This window comes from Rhinolophus ferrumequinum, chromosome 10 (assembly GCF_004115265.2).
Source record: "Rhinolophus ferrumequinum isolate MPI-CBG mRhiFer1 chromosome 10, mRhiFer1_v1.p, whole genome shotgun sequence".
NCBI classification, from domain to species: domain Eukaryota; kingdom Metazoa; phylum Chordata; class Mammalia; order Chiroptera; family Rhinolophidae; genus Rhinolophus; species Rhinolophus ferrumequinum.
The window spans coordinates 48,349,792-48,366,711 of NC_046293.1; the positions used below are offsets into that span (position 1 = coordinate 48,349,792).

General features: G+C 38.9%; 1 long non-coding RNA gene across 2 annotated transcripts in view; it reads right to left on the bottom strand.

Annotated features, from left to right (window-relative positions):
- Positions 1-4,539: 4,539 nt before the first annotated feature.
- LOC117027976 (uncharacterized) overlaps positions 4,540-16,920 on the bottom strand; it is a 75,738-nt gene continuing 63,357 nt past the window's right edge. Inside the window, exons 3-6 of one of the 2 annotated variants that reach the window (XR_004424047.1) lie at positions 12,911-13,062; positions 10,090-10,231; positions 7,732-7,986; positions 4,540-4,858 (exon numbers count right to left, since the gene is read on the bottom strand). This is a non-coding gene — a long non-coding RNA (uncharacterized LOC117027976). The remainder of the gene's footprint in view (positions 4,859-7,731; positions 7,987-10,089; positions 10,232-12,910; positions 13,063-16,920) is intronic. The other variant, XR_004424046.1, reaches the window with a different exon arrangement.

Genomic DNA, 16,920 nt, shown 5'->3' on the forward strand with positions numbered 1-16,920 from the left:
GAAATTTTTGCCAACAATTCATGGCCATCTGTACCTTGCACGCACCTGGAAATCCCCTCCACTTTGTGAAGACACCCCTGTGCGCCTGGAGGGATTGTGCATTCACACACCATCCCTGTGGTGGCCTCCTACATAGACAAGAGCAGGAGAAGGACAGCAACTCTTAAACTGTAGCTCACACGGCCCTGTCTGTGAGGGAGTTTTTAGCCAGTAAACAAATAACTGTATTGGAACACCCTCCCTACTCACCTGATCTGGCTCCCAATGACTTCTTTCTTTACCTAAAGGTAAAGGAAATATTGAAAGGAAGATATTTTGATGACATTCAGGACACTAAGGGTAATACAATGACTGCTCTGATGGCCGTTCCAGAAAAAGAGTTCCAAAATTGCTTTGAAGGGTGGACTAGGTGCTGGTATCGGTGCATAGCTTCCCAAGGAGAGTACTTTGAAGGTGACCGTAGTGATATTCAGCAATGAGGTATGTACCACTTTTTCTAGGATGAGTTCACAAACTTAATTGTCAGACCTTTGTATGTACATATACACATAAAATAGATTTAGAGCCATAGCAGTTATGCTCCTATGGCTCAAAGCATATCCACTAGAAAACATCTTGGAATGAAAAATGTTTCATTCTATCTCCTTATAAAAAGTTTTGCAGAGGTTCTCACTTTGATTTGCTGCCCTTTGCAACATCTTGCCTTGCAGGCCTTTTCCTTGGAAAAGCTCAGGCATGGGTATGAGCAGAATCAATCATGTCAAAGAGAATGAGATGATGGCTTCACTAACATTTCCATATATGTTGATCGTGGGGGAGTGGAGATGGAGGACTGGGCAAAAGCTAGAATTAGTCCCATGAATTATGTACTTGTTTGGACACTGGGCCAGTCCTGCCCCAATCAGTGCCAGTAAATCCTGCCGACAGCTTCAACACCACTACTCTGGGTCTGTCCCACTCATATAAAAATCCATGCCAAAGTACAAACCACAATCCTCCCTTTCTTGGTTTTTCATGCAAAAACTATTTTAGAATACACTTAAATGTCAAACCTTCAAGAACTTTGAACAGAGGAGACTTCAGCTCAACATGGCTAAGAGAAATTTTTTAAAATTCTGATAAAAGCACTAAAATTTTAGAGGTCCGTATTTTTCACTGAGTTTAAATTCCAGAGAGAGACAAAATTGCTACATTGAAGGAATAGGATAAAAGAAGAAACACTGAGAAAAGTACGGATACCAACAGCAGCTCTCTCATGCCTGGGAGAGGCCCCGAGGTCCCATGTGTGAATAACACTGCAATGGCTGCTTTATGTAGCATGTCAATAAACACAGTCCCCACACCGTTTAAAATATTCAACATTGACCTAAACAGACATGGATATCAAATGCCAGTCCAGGCGGACATTTTTGAATATACACGTAGAACACATTGCAGGAAGAACTTGGTGCTTTCCTCCTCCGCAACTATTTTATGCACACATTTCATATTAAATACACATTCAGGGTTCACAGTCTGAGCAATCGAAAACACATTTTTTAATCAGTCCTGGACAGCAGGAAATGCTTCCCGCAGGAGTTCTAGGAGGGGTAGTCTTCATTTAACAGATGCTTGTTGATAATAGAAGGCAGGAAGTTATATAACACGTCTGTAGCTTCAAAGAACTTGAGTTGTGGTAGAGATCTTTAGGGAGTCTAGTCATCAGGGAGTTTAAGAGAACTTTTGTATAGTTATATGAGAAAGGTATAAAACCATGAAGAGAAAGAGAAAAATCAGAGTTTTGATTTCAAAATTAGAAACTAAAAAAGAACTTCCAGGCCATTGGAAACAGAGGTAGAAACAATTGAATCAACCATAATGCTATATATTATCGAATCCAGTGTTTCCTAAATTATGACATGTGTTCCCCTGGACTCCTCTGAGAAGCTGATGAAAGTTATGGGCCCAGAAATGGCCATCTGCCCTCAAACTTTTATACAAAATGTCAGCGATTTGCAGTCTGAGTCCATGGGCTTTATCGTTTAAATCTAACACAGTTACATTTACCGTGGTTAATGTGTTATAACTATATATTTACATTTCTGTCTCCTCCACTAGAATATAACCATTTCTAAGACAGGATTGCATTTATGTTTTATCTTTTATTCAAACCCCTCTATGTTTAGCATTGTGTTGTTGTGTAGAAGACACTGAAAGTGTTGACTACCTGCTTGCTGCCTGTCTCACTGTTTAGTGTTCAGTTAATACAACATCTTCCAAATGTCAGTCATTTAAATAACTTCTTCACAGTGTTTGCCATAGCTGTTTACCACCAGTATCATTATTTACTGCAAGACAATGATTTTTGTTGATAGACAGAGCATTAAATAATATCTCATTTCAGAGTGAACATGTTTTTTCATTTCATTTTCTATCAGACCCGCTTATACAAAGGGGAGAGTTCCAGTTCACTTCTGGTGTATCTTTAATAACTCTCCGATATTTGGAGATCTTCCTTTGGAACTAATATAGAGGCTTCTGTAGGCAGCAGTATCTGGCTAGAAGTGAACACATTGCTTTGTTTTCCTTTTATTGTGTGTAGTTTTGTGGAAAGTGATACTAATTTCTTATTTATGGAAATGACAGAAATGTTCTTTTAATATATACTTAAATTAAAAACAAACTGTTGATTTAGAGAAAAGCAGTGCAGCAGTTTTGTATTGCTATGTAACTACCCTCAAAATATAGTGGCTTAAAAACAATGACTTATTAGGATTCTGTGGGTCGTCTGTGCTTAGTTGGGCAATTCTTCTCCATGTGATACCTGCTGAGGATATTTCTGTGACTTGAGAACTTGGCTGGGGCTGGAGGGTCCAAGATGGCTTGGATTCATATGTCTGGCAGCCCAGTTGGAGTAGCTGGAGTGAGTGCAGTTGGCTTAGCTTGTCTCTCTCCACCTGGTCTCTCATCATTCAGTAGTCTGGCCTGGGCTTTTTTCATCCTGGATCAAGCCCAAGAGAGTGAAAAAGAAAGCTACAAAGTCTCTTAAGGCATAGACCTGGAAGTCACAAAGTATTACTCCTGACATATTTTGTTGGTCCAAGCCAGTGATAGGACAAGTCTAGATTCAAGGGGAGGAGAAATAGACTTTACATCTTTTCTGGAGGTTAGTGGCACATGTAATCAGAGATGGGAGGAGTCTGGCAATAATTTTGCAAACGATCTACCACAGATGGTAAGTACATAAGTAACTAATAGGGCAAATTGTAACAGATATGGCAGAAATTGTGAGATTGTTGCTCAAATGATGATATTTAGAAGGTGCAGTATTCACCTAATACCTAAAGATTATACTAGACAGTCCCACTGGCATTTTTTAGCCCTTTGTACTACGCACAACAGTGTTAAAGGAAAAAAGATAAAACATGATACAAGCTTTTCTTAGAGTTGCTTATTCTACCAAGAGAGACAGGTGTGTAAATAAATAAAACCAAAATAACCATGATGCATATTAAAGGGTTTAAAATACAGAGTACTGACATTCTATGTAAAACTTTGAGAGAATGTGATTTTCTTGGGCCCGTGAGTTTTATCAGATTCTCGAGAAAGTGTGAGAGCCTAAAAAGGCCTAACAAGCACTGAATGAATCATGAGATACAATGGTATCATGTCCAGGGATGACAGCTGCTAACTCCAGTGGCTCCCCAGCAGTGGTAACACTTACAGATGGGAAGGAGGGATAATTGAGGAGGAAGAATTGGCTTGAGTTGGAAGCCAGTTAGATGGGGTGGGGGCATAAGACAGGCACAGGGGAAGGAGGAGGAAAATGGTAAAAGAGGCTAGGAATGTGGGGAATTTGAGAAAGGAGAAGAGGGGGAAGTAAATTCTGGAATGACTAAATCTTCTAGCTGGGGAGAAATGTAGAGGTTAAAAAACATAGGAGGAAGAGCGGGTGTTCTGGGAACATCCTTCCAGAATTCAGTTTTTGTCAAGTGGTAATTGAGCTGTACATGTAATAAACCAATAAACAATTAGAAATGCAGAACTAGAACTCACTACCTTGTGCGAAGCACCTTCATAGGAATTGGATATGAAGCAGTGACTATCCTAAGACGGGTGATGCTCATGTTCCCATGGAACTTACATCCTAGTGGGGTTGGGGGTTGTGGGAAGATGACGAGAGAGACAATTAATATGTAAGGATGTTCATACAGATTTTACCTGATATTAAATGCCAAGAATAAAATAAATCTTATTAATGGGACAGAGAGAGTTGGGGAACTTACTTTATCTAGGGTACAGTGGTAATTAAAGGCAGCGTTTTGAAATATAACTCAAAGCTAGGGAGAAGGATTGCTCTCTTTTAGCTTAATAAGGTAGTAAAACTGTGCTAACAGGAGATTAACCTTTGCAAGGAAGACTCTCACCTAGAGACTAGATTATCGTGAGGGAGTCTTCCCCTCCCGCTTCCACCCACCGACCTCTGACTCTTCCCAATCTGATGGGAAGGGCACCACAGGCGTGGAGACTCAGGAAGAGAGGATCTGTAAGAAAGGGAGAGAACGTTTGGGAGAATGGCAAGGGAGAGCCACTCACTGACCACTAATGGGGTGTACTTACGGGGTTCCCCAAAGTAAGGGATTGAGTCCTACTCCCATAGTGCCCAGGAATGAGTTAACTAGACTACGATGCCACTTTCAATTCCTCACCACACTTTGAATGTTGTACAGGGTGGATTACATCACTGTATGAGATGGATTACATCATTTGGACTTGAGTGAAGAACCAATTGTACAGTCTTCTGGGTTTGGGTGTGTTGCTTTCAGCTAGTCGTAGGACATGATCCTCCCTTACTATCCACAAGCAGTTGTCTGGACCCCTGCAAATGGGATGATGGGTTGAGAATAAAACTACCTTTGGCTGAAGCTACCACTAGGGAGACTGTCTTCTGACCACCCCAAGGTAAGGAAATATTTAATTTTTAAAGAAATTGTATATTGTAATAGCATCCTGATTGTTCAGTTACTCATTTCTGCCCCCTCCCCTGAAGAATGTATACAATGTGAACTAAATCAGTCTATGTCAGTGATTTTTGACCCACTTACTTTTAACTCATGCCAGGATATCCCTCTAGGTTGAAGGTGAACAAGGATAAATTAGTTCATGACATGTGTTGAAATTATAAGATCCCGTAAAATAAAACCTTCAGTTGATTGGCACATCATCATTTTAGAACTTATAAAGATTTCAAATATTGGATGGGCAAAAAAGAATTTAAATGATTGGATCAATTATTTTTAAAATCTTAGGTAAAAATATTTCAAAACCGCGGCCCTTGAGTGTTACTAGATACTGTGGGCAGAAGTAGCAGCCATGTGCCGATCTACCTGCCACAGCTCTAAATCTCGTTCTGAGAGAAAAGGTTTGGGTTTGGGAATTATTTCAGACCATTATTTTCTTGCCATTTGGGGTTGTCACCTTGATTCAATCCATAAACTGGGGTGTTACTCAAAATACAAAATTTTGTCAGGAAAGAATTAATCTATCAAACACAGGTACTATGTAGGACTCTAAAATCCCCAAAAGCACACATTCCAGAGAAGCTGGAGAAAGTTTGGGCTTGGTATCATGGAGCTGCTGTCTTCCTTTATCCCGTTGTTTGGGACCTTGGCTATTTCAGTCATGACGTAAACCTATGGAATCAAATCACTGACTTGTTTATAATTCTCTCGTCTCATCTTTTAGTTATTAATACGATAAAAGTGGCAAGGACACTTTCAACATGCAGTGCCTTGTATCAAGAGCAAATGAACACCTTCTGGTAAAGTCCCCAGAGCACTGGCAGCAGGCTTGGTCCTAAGTCTGTCCCATAGCACAGACTCTTCAAGTGGGGACCTGAGCTATTCACTCTAAACTTAATATGAGGGCGGGAAAGATACCAGTGTTGGGATCGCTTGTGTTGGTGACACTACTACTGCTACTCCTCCTCCTCCTCTTACTACTACTATTCTTACTCTTACTACCACCACCACCAATAATAATAATACAAACCATAGCAAATACCTGGTATTTACAACGTTCTCGGGGACTATTTTAAGCACCTTCGGTACATTAACCAATTTAATCCTTGTAACAGCAATAGATAGCATTACTACTCTCCTTTTACAAATGCTAAACTGAGGCCCAGAGAGGTTACGCATCTGCGCAGTGGAGGGGCTGCGATACAGGAATTGGGGCTGACAGGTCAATAAGATGGATGGTAAAAGTGAGAAAGATGTGATTTTTCTGTAAGGTGAAAAAAGTCACTTGAGAAGAAGCTGCTCCATCTTTGAAGCCACTGCTGACCCTGAGGAGAGGGTCCCAGACGTTTGCAGCTGCGCCTCCGCTTCTACCCACCGACCTCTCACTTCTGAGCCCAGGCTCTGCCCCCACACCTCACCCCCCATGAGAAGGGCCCGGGGACCCAAGCTGTGTGGGGCTGATGCTGAGACTCTTCTCGTCTGTAGCCATGCATCCCAGAATCCTACAGTGTTTGGGGATACACGAAATTCCTCCATTTTACAGAGAGAGCTGTGAAGCACTGCCCAGATTTAATGGTGGGCTTTAGGGACATCTTTTCTTTGGTCCTAGGAAAGCAGACTATTTTCAGGGCGGCAGTTAACTGAGCAGGAATCTGAAGCCCAGGTTGTGTCTTTCTTGACCTCCTGTCCCTGACAGACAGGAATGACAAGGATAAAGGTTAGGATAAAAGGAAGGAGGTCCTACCAGGAGAAATATGTGAACAGGAAGGAGACCTTGAGGCGGGATTTATTTATAGCTCTGTGGGGTATATTTGTGTTTATGGGCTCGAGCATTCAGGAACTGTGAAGTTTAATTAAATTCCTTTAATGTTCTTAGTAGGTGCCCGGACGGTATTCATTAGTTAATTTTCATATTGATGTTATTAGGAAAAGTCAGAAAGTTCAGAAACATCTCATCTCCTCCCAGAAATTCCTGCTGGCCCCTCTTCATGAGTGCTACTAGCCTGCATATTCTTTGGTGCTCCACATTTTGGATGTGGGATCATCACGATTACCCGGACCCTCTGGTGTGGACTGCGGTTCCACTCAGGCATATTGGAGAGAAGGCATCTTCCGCTGCTGCTGTGTTTTACTCCAGCCCTCTCATTACGGAGCTGAGGAAATCATTCCTTTTCACTTCCTAATTATGCCTCCGGGTACTTTACGGTGAGGGTGACATTTTTCTCTTGACAGGCAGTATTATAGTACAGAACTGTCCTTGTCACTCTTTATCACTTTTAATAACTATGAAATCTCTTACAAGATGTCTAGAGCTTCATAAACATATGTTGATGGCACTATTTTATTAGTCCTAAAACAGTCAAGGTCACGGACAATGTGCCAGAGGAAGGAAGACAGTGAGCATGACATTATAAATAGATGTGTCGCTTGAAAATGACCCTCTTTGATGTGGCGACATTACTTGGCAATGGGAAGTGATGAAATGTAATAATAATTTTGTTTTACTTAGGGAAGTCTCCAGGTGTATGCCAAATGCTTGCTGTGTTTAATTGGATTGGTATCTTAGCATGTCAGAGGTCTAAACATTTATCATAGTTAATTCATGACAATAAAAAATGAATTAAAGGATAAGATTAGAGCAAATGTGCAGTTTGGATAGTGAAAAGTTAGCATATGACACATAATTTAATTTAGGAAACTAAGTGAACCATGTAGGAACAATCTGCCTTACCTTTTGTCATCTGAACTTTTAAACCGAAGCATTGGAGACCATTTAGGTAGTAAGTTGAAATACTACTACTGAGTCCCATTTCCTTGCCTCTTGACCTCCATTCATCCTCAACAGGTATATTTTAGCAATGAAATATCTAGAAGGTATATCGGTTTTGCTATTTGGTGCTCAAAGATGTCCCCGAGGCATTGGTTTAGACTTGCCAGTTACGTAGGCTGCTGATTTGTGCTGAAGAGACGCCAGAACTCCCAGCATCTGGGGAGAGAGAAAAGCACCAAAACCAACATCACCATCAACTGCAACAGCACCAAAAATAATGACGATAGCATTAATTGGTGTCGATATACATTGATGTTAACGCTTTCACTACCCTGTTTACACAGGTATGATGCCAATAGTATAAGGGGCCAAGAGTTTAGGCAGAGAGGTTAGACCTTGGGTAAGTTAATGAACTCCTCTCAGAATTGCAATTTCTTCATCAGTAAAGGAGGAAGTATTATTGTTACAACAATACTTAACAAAACTTACAAAAACTGTCAATAATAATCTGATTATTATTGGTACTGCCTTGACAGTTTTTCCTGGCGATTAAATGACGAATGCATGTTAAAGCACTTAGCACAATGCCAATTTTATGATTGCTAGTTATTATGATCATCATTGTCCCCATTTTTCAGATGAAGAAGTGCGGGCTCAGAGGTTCAAAAATCTGGGAAATGGAAGGCAGGAATCGAGCAAGGAGGCAGCTGCTGGTCATTAACACCTGTAGGTTGCATTAGGGAACCTTGCTTTGTGGGAAGGAGGGTGTGGGAGTGAGGTTCAGTCTTTGGCCAAGAATCGGACTCTAACTTTGGGAAGAGGTGACAGAGGTGTGGGGAAAAGCAGTTATTTATAGCTGGGGCCTCTGGCGCCTCGCACTGCCTCTAATCAACACTCTTGTCCCTGCTGCTTTCTGCCTTCTCCCAATGATGGTGCCCTTTCCATTGTCATGATTGACCAACTGGAGAAAGATACTTAATTAGGTCACGCACAGTCTCACTGTCTCTGAATTTGCTTAATTCCCCGGATAACTAAAAGAAGGGAAGGGAATAACCTACCAGTCAGATAGTCCCCACTCCCCCAACCCCTGCCCCTTAGGTTGTATAGACCTGGATGTTTGGCTTGTGGGCACAACCCTAGTCAATTTGCACAGCTTCCTTTGTAGGATCTTCCAGGAAAGGCAAAATAAGTGCTATTCTTCAGTAAGAGTCATCACAGGCAAAAACAAACACCTATAAGCAGGTACTCTGCTCTTTTATCTATTCAGTTCCTTTTCTGCTAAAGAATAAGCATTTGTTATGGTGTAACTCCCCACCCCTTGCCAAGATTTGGGAGGAGACTGCTGTTTCAGGTCGAAGATTTCTCTGAGTGACATCTGATAAAACTTGATTTTGTACTCATCGTTTTAACTGTTTTTAGAAAACAAATTTCTATAGTATAAGCTCTTGGTGGAAATCAGCGAAATCACCATTCATTGGTATTTAGTTGTTTTTTCCTTCGTGTTTCCATCTTGGGGATTCTCCCTTGTATTAGAGTTAGATTTTCAGGTTTGTTTTCCCCTGTTGGATCATAGATTTTTTGCAGGCAAGGACATGGCTTCCCTCTCTGCTTGCACCGCACCTGGTACAGAGCTCTGCTCAGTAAGCATCAGAGCAGGCAGAGCTAGTGAACCACTAGGTACTAATTTGGGCTAAACCTTCTTGTTGACCATTAATCTGACAAGCAAGTGAAAAGGAGAAGGGAGCTTATAGGCTTGACTCTAGCAGACAAAAATAATTTTAGCAAGTTGGGTGCTTTTGACAGTCACTAATTGACACCAGCATAGGATGAGAAAAAAAGGGAGAGGGAAGAAAGATGCAGAAGAAAGAACCTGAAGACAAAGAGGCTAGGACAGGGAACATATTTTACATCACCAGTTACTTCTCCCAGTTCCCAACCCCTGTGTTCGGCCAGTGTGCTCTACCATTACCCCAGCTACAAACACACATCTTCATTATTTTTTTAAAGCTTAATCAAGAGAATGGATTTCACTGGACTCGCGAATTAGAAAGAGGTAGGGGCTGAAACTATGTAGGCAGTGAAAAGTGTGTCACCATTTTTTTCTTTTAGCCAGGTCAAGAGTTTTGGCATCAGCAGGTGGGTGGAGATGGTACATCCGAATATCTGATCTCCCCGGCCCAGAACAATGGATAGCGATGATTGGGAGAGGAAGTGCAGGAGGTAGGATCAACTTGTAACTGGGTAATTGAGCAAGAGGTCATACATCGGTTTGGGGGGATGATACATATTTTGTCCAGAGCTAGGTTGGAGTAGACTTACTGCATGGGTAAAGGTAATTCTCCCTGTGATTTCAACGGTCAGGCTCTTGTCTGTGCGCTGCTTTGAAAGAAATGGCTTTAATTTTCTGTTTTCATAAACCTTTTTTTCTTCTTTCATTCTCCTCTGATGATGTCTTCCTGGACTGATAGAAAGAAAGAAGGAGAACAGGAAGTAGGAAATAACTAAGTTGTAAAAAGAATAGGCAGTGTCCTAAAGGCAGGCACCATAGTGTTAGCCCTAGGCACTTTCACTCTAGAAAGAAAAATGTCCCAGACCTACTTTTGCCATTCATGACACTTCTAGCAATACTTTTATTTAAATTTAGTTTTGTTTTCACCAACCATTGTGACTTTGATAAAGAGGCTGCATTGGGTCTCCTAAACCTTACTGTAAAGAAAATAAGTATTTCAGAGAGTTCTGTAGAATTGGTGTGGAATGGTTGAGGGCCATGTTTTCTTTCTAGAGGTATCTCTGAAGAGAAAAGAAGGCACAGGAAAAGGGAGAAGCAAAAATAATGGAGAATGAGTAAAGTTAAGAGGAAATATTTTTAAAGAAGTGAAACTCTGATTGCGATGGGTAGATTTGATTTTTCTTTTTTAATAATTTTGTTTTAATTGGGGAACATTGGGGAACAATGTGTTTCTCCAGGGCCATCAGCTCCAAGTCGTTGTCCTTCAATCTAGTAGTGGAAGGTGAAGCTCAGCTCCAAGTCCGGTCGCCATTTTCAATCTCAGTTGCAGGCGGCGCAGCCCACCATCCCATGTGGGAATTGAACTGGCAACCCTGTTGTTGAGAGTTCACGCTCTAACCAACTGAGTCATCCGGTCGCCCCAGAGTAGATTTGATTTTTGTTGTAACAGAGAGTACAGAAGCTTCTTCTTATTCTCAAAGATGAATACAGTTCAGTTGGCTTGTTCTGCACACACAGTGATAGTTAGATCAAGTCCACTGCCAGCATTTCAGAGTCGGCTACATTCCTGGACCGTGGGGACGATGAGCAATGCAGCATCCTCCTCCTGTTCCCAGTGTGTTCCATCTGTGATACTTTCTTTCATTAAATTTCCAGTTTGTTTGAAATAGTTTTATTTACTCTAAAGTAAGATGGTGCTATGTTGCCAGTGACAGGCTCTGCAGCTCCATCATCACAGAAAATGCTGTCAGCATAATATTAGAGAATAAAAAGCTAACAGGTGGAAGTCTGATAAAGCCAGCAGCATGCACAGATGGCAGGGAAAACCTTAACTTTATTCTGCTTCAGGCATGCTTTGAATTTCCATACTCTTTGCTAATGTGGCACAAAGCTACTATATGCAAAGTTCTTTTTATCATACTCATAGGAGAGGCAACCCTAGAATTTTATTTCAGTGATTTTTTTTATCCTCCCAAGAAATCTGTTACCCACTTTGCTAAAATGTAACACAATATCCTATTTGCCTGAAAATAAGACCTAGCTGGACAATCAGCTCTAATGCGTCTTTTGGAGCAAAAATTAATATAAGACCAGGTATTATATTATATTGTATTGTATTATATTATTTTATTTTACATTATATTATATTATTATTAAAGACCCAGTCTTATATTAAAATAAAACCGGGTCTTATATTAACTTTTGCTCCGAAAGATGCATTAAAGCTGATTGTCCGGCTAAGTCTTATTTTCAGGGAAACACGGTAGGTACTAAAGATCAGTGAACTAGTCCAAAACTTCAGTTCAGGTCATGGGTATGGTCTCCTCTTATAGTGTTTCAACACGGTTAAAAAGATGATTAAAGCATAGTTCCTGACCTCACCAAGCTCACTGGTTTGCCAAGGGAGACAAAGACAAAAGAGACGTGGGCTGAGGTTGACCCACTGTCTATACTTCATAATATTTTGGAAAAAACAAATCAAGTGCTAGATTTCTTGAGCAGTTCTAACAATCCATTTTGGCAGGAAAAATGGAGATGGAAACCCTAATGGCTAAGTGGGAGGGAGGGGGAAATGTGATGGTTCTGCTGTGACTTATAGCAGGGTAGAGGGAATTTTTTCCTTTCAATTTTTTATTTTGAAAAATTTCAGACTCACAGAGAAGTTAGAAAAAAATAGTACATCGAGTACCCATGTACCCTTTACATAGATTTACCAATTGTTAACATTTTGTCACATGCATTTGAACTATGTATATTATTTTGAACTATAAAAGCAAGTGGCAGACCTCATGACATTTCACCCCTCAGTTGTTTAATAGGCAGGATCACAACCTTAAAATAAACAATAATTGCACAATATTATCTAATATAGAATCCATATTCAAATTTCCCTAGTTGTCCCAAATATATCTTTTATAGATTTTGTTTTTCCTCCCAAACTCATGATTTGATCAAAGTTTTACACATTGCGTTTAGTTGTTGTGTCTCTTCATCTCTTTGGATTTATACCTTTATGTTTGCTTTTTTTCATGACACTGAATCTTTGAAGAGTTTAGACTGGTTATATTGACAAGGGTCTCACACGTTGGATTTATCTGGTAATATCTTGAATAGATTTAGGTTGGGAAAAATCTCGCAGACAGATGTTACAGTGTAACAGCGTTAAATCTAGTGTTCATGGGGAATTTTAGTTTTTATCAAATTTTCAAAGATCTATGAGTCCCCAAAAGTTAAGAATTGGGGTAGAGGAGTAAGTCATTGTTAGCAGGAGGTTAATAGATAGTCAATCTACACTTAAATCTTCTTAATCCGCTAGATGTGTGCATTTTTAAACATAGTATTTTTACTTATAAGTTTTTACAAAAGTAATGCTATACATGGCAAAACATTAAAATAATGCAAAAATATTACAGAGTGAACGTGTCCTTCTGACTCCAGTTCTCCAGGTGGTCTCCTGTCCTTTTTGGCAAAAGTGACCTGCGTTCCCAGTTTCTTGAGTACAGTAGCGCCCCCTGATCTGTGGTTTTGCTTTCTGCAGTTTGTTACCCATGGTCAACAAAGGTCTGAAAATAGTAAATGGAAAATTTCAGAAATAATTCATAAGTTTTAAATTGTGCTTAGTAAATTAGCAGCGTGATGAAATCTGTCGATTCTCTCTGTTCCACCTTGGACGTGAATCATCCCTTTGTCCAGCGTATCGGCCCTGTATATACCACCTGCCATTACTCAATTAGTGGCTGTCTGGGTTATCAGGTTGTTTGTTGCGGTAGTGCAGTGCTTGCATTCAAGTAACCCTTATTTTACTTAATAATTGCCCCAAAGTACAAGAATAGTGATGCTGGCGATTTGGGTATGCCAAAGAGAAGCTGTAAACTTCATCAGAGGTATGTGTGTATAGAAAAAGCAGAGTACATATAGGATCTGGTACTATCCGTGGTTTCAGGCATGCACTGGGGATCTTGGAATGTATGCCCTGAGGATAAGGAAGGACTACTGTATTCCTCCAGATAGTCTATGTACAGGTAAATGTATATGTGGATAAGTGTACTTTAATTATTTTACAGACACACCAGCCCCCTGTTCCTTCAGCTGGACTCGCTCTCAGCATGTGCACAGCCCTGAGTCTGAGAGTGAGGCTAGCTTTTATTTTTATTTTACTGTGGTAAGAGCACCTAATATGAGATCTACCCTCCTAGAATTTAAAGTGTACAATACAGTATTGTTAACTATAAGCACAGTGTTAGTTAGACAGCAGATCTCGAGAGCTTACTCATCCCGTATTACTGAAACTTTGTACCTGGTGATTACCAACTCTTACTCCCCTCTATGTAGCAGGGATAATATTAGGGGCTTTAGTCGATTTTATACCTCCTGGTATCATTGAAATTCTGCTGAAATTTAGGACTAAGAACTATTTGTTAGATAATCGCTCATTTATTCCAGTAAATTTATAGCAAGACATTTGTATACCAGTGAGGTGCAAAAGATGGGAAAAGTAATATACTTGTATTAAAAATTGTATTTAAATGTGTTTCTTAGGGAGGAGTTCTAGAAATTGGTTCCTTTCCTTCCTTCTTTCTTTTCTTCCTTCCTTTCATTTTTTTCTTTCTCTTTTTCTTTTTTTTATTAAATGATTGAATATTATGGATTTTTTTATTAAATGACTGTACTTGACTGTCCTATATCCTAGGATGAAGTTTTCAAAATATACATTATAAGCTATTTTCTATTACAGAGGTATTAGCTAATCCCTGATTAAGATTATAAACCTAATATACATAAATGGATGCCAGATAGTATTTAAATGCAATCGATATGCTTTCCTTAATTTTTATAGAGCAGAAAATTACTATTCTTTATGCAATTGACATCTATAGATTAAAATTATTTTATTTTAAAATTTTTGAATGGGTTATACTTGCATATGATGTAAAATTTAAAAACAAGACAAAATGTATTTTATTCGTTCCACAGCGCCAACCAATATAGTCAATTTCTTCTGACATGTTCAATGCAGACAGAAGCAATTATATAGGTTTACATTTCCTCCCTCCCTTTTTTCCTTCCTTCTCTCCCTCCAGTTTTAATAATTGGTCTGATGAGTCCTTCCTCATTCTTCTTTTCACTTTTCCCTAGATGATTTTTCCTGGCTCTTACTCCTTATTTCATTTTATATAGGAACTTTAAAATCAACTTCTGTAGTTTGAAGAAAAAATTCTACTAATAAATTTGGGAGTTGGATGCTCAATACTTATAAATTAACTTGGAAAGAATTGACATGTTAAGGTGCTGAGTCATTTAAACCAAAAACATGATATGCCTTTCCATTTGTTTTAAGAAATTTTTGTCTTTTTGGTAGAGTAATTCCTTCTATTATATCTTCTGGTTGTTTCTATGTATGAAGACTATTGATTTTTCCATATTATATATATTAATATATAAATATAAATATATATATATAAATATAAATATATACATATATATGTATATATTTTACCATACTGGATTTCTTCATTGTTTATAGTAGTTTTTCAGTGGATTCTCTTGAGTTTTCCAGTTAAGCAATCACTGTATCTGTGTAGACTCCCAGAACAATATTAAATTATGGTGATGTTAAGTTGTATGGCTAGGTTAACTTATGTGCACATTTTCGAACGAAGTCTCTCTGGCTAACTGCTTAACTGAAAAGCAACATAAGCTGTTCGATATGAACACAAAACATCCAAATCTATAGTCACCATAAAAACAAAACAATCAACTAACAACAAGTGCCTCATATGCAATTGCTTGTGAATCAGACTTACTTCAATTTAGTGAAAACAAAACAACAAAATAAAATATTTGGATACTGAGGTTAAGATTTATATTGCTATCATGAATAACCGTCGATTTTAAACTTTTTGTGTTCCTTAACATTCATTGTTCTCATTTATTAATCTTTTTAAATCTTTAGATTTGAATTGGTCACATTAATTCAATCATCAACAAATAATAAATACATGTAACAGATTTGAATGATAAAATATTCTAATAAAATATTGCTTTTATTATCTGTTTTTTATGTTGTATATCCACATAAGATTTTATTTGAAAATTGAGTTTAGGTGATAAGAAAAATTGAAAACACTGGATTTCCTCCTCTTGCTTCTCACTTTCCTGGCATAAAACTTGTCATTGTAGGTCCAGTGTCAGCAGGTCAATGGCCAACAGTCCCTGTCTTTGTGCTGGAAATATCTGCAGAGAGGGAATCTTAGACTCCTATAAGTGAAGTGATTAACAATACTAGTTGCTTGATTACCTGCAACATATGGATTGTTAAGATAAGACTGGGTGGGAACCTGACACACCCAGGCAGATCTTTCATCTGAATGTAAAGGAAATGATTCATTGACACTCAACCCCAAAGACCTTGCCTGGAAAACACAGCTCAGTATTGCGTAATCAAACATTTGAAAACAAAGTGTCCGAGAAAAGTTTGGAAATCAGTTCCCATCACTTTCTCTTATTCGTTTAATTATTGTTTGTTTGTGTTAATAGTAGTAACCGCCAATGTTTTGTTTTGCAGTTTATCAAATGTGTTTGTGGTAACCTTGTGAGGTGGTGAACTGGTACATTATCACTCATTTTACCAGTGAGGAAAGTGAGGCCCTCAGAGGTTCAGTTACTTGCCCCGGGGTTGCGTCTGTTGGCAGAAAGTGGTAGAGCTAGGAATGACTAAATCTAGGTCTGCCTAGGAAGTGGGAGGGCATGGATTGTATAACTTCATCTTTTAGAAACTCAGTTTTCTGATCTGTGGAATGAGCATAATAGTTATTTTGTAGTATTGCTGTAAAAATGAAATAAGTCAAATGTGTAGGTCAATATTTAACATGTGCATGAGGTTCAATACATATATACTTTATTTTTTTTTTTAGCTCTTTACTCTAAGTGCCATGTTTATAGTTTTATAGCCGTAGCCTTAAATTGCTACTTTAAAATTTCTACTGCCTAATTCCTTATATACAACAATGGTAAATTAGGGTATTACTATATTGAATCCTCAGTATAATACTTTTGCTGGGACTAACTTATAGCAAGTTTCTTTGGTATTTTAGTTACTCACTCCTTCCCCCACTTTTGGGCAAAGAGCCAAGAGTATTTTGAGGGGATTAAGATGAACCTAGAATTTATTGAATCATACCATTAAATAGAATCAGAGTGAAGTTATAATATATTTACAGGGTGACACATCTACAGGGGCAATGAGCAGCGGGTGTAAGCAAAATCATGAAAATCCATTTATCTGCCAACACATTTATGTAAGAGATTACACTGCTAGTCAGGAATTTCCTGCCCTATGTCATTTTTTTTTCAGTGGAACTTTTCAATAGGTTGTAATGGGCTGTTGTGCTTCCTCTTCAGGCTTGGCTGTTATCAGTTCC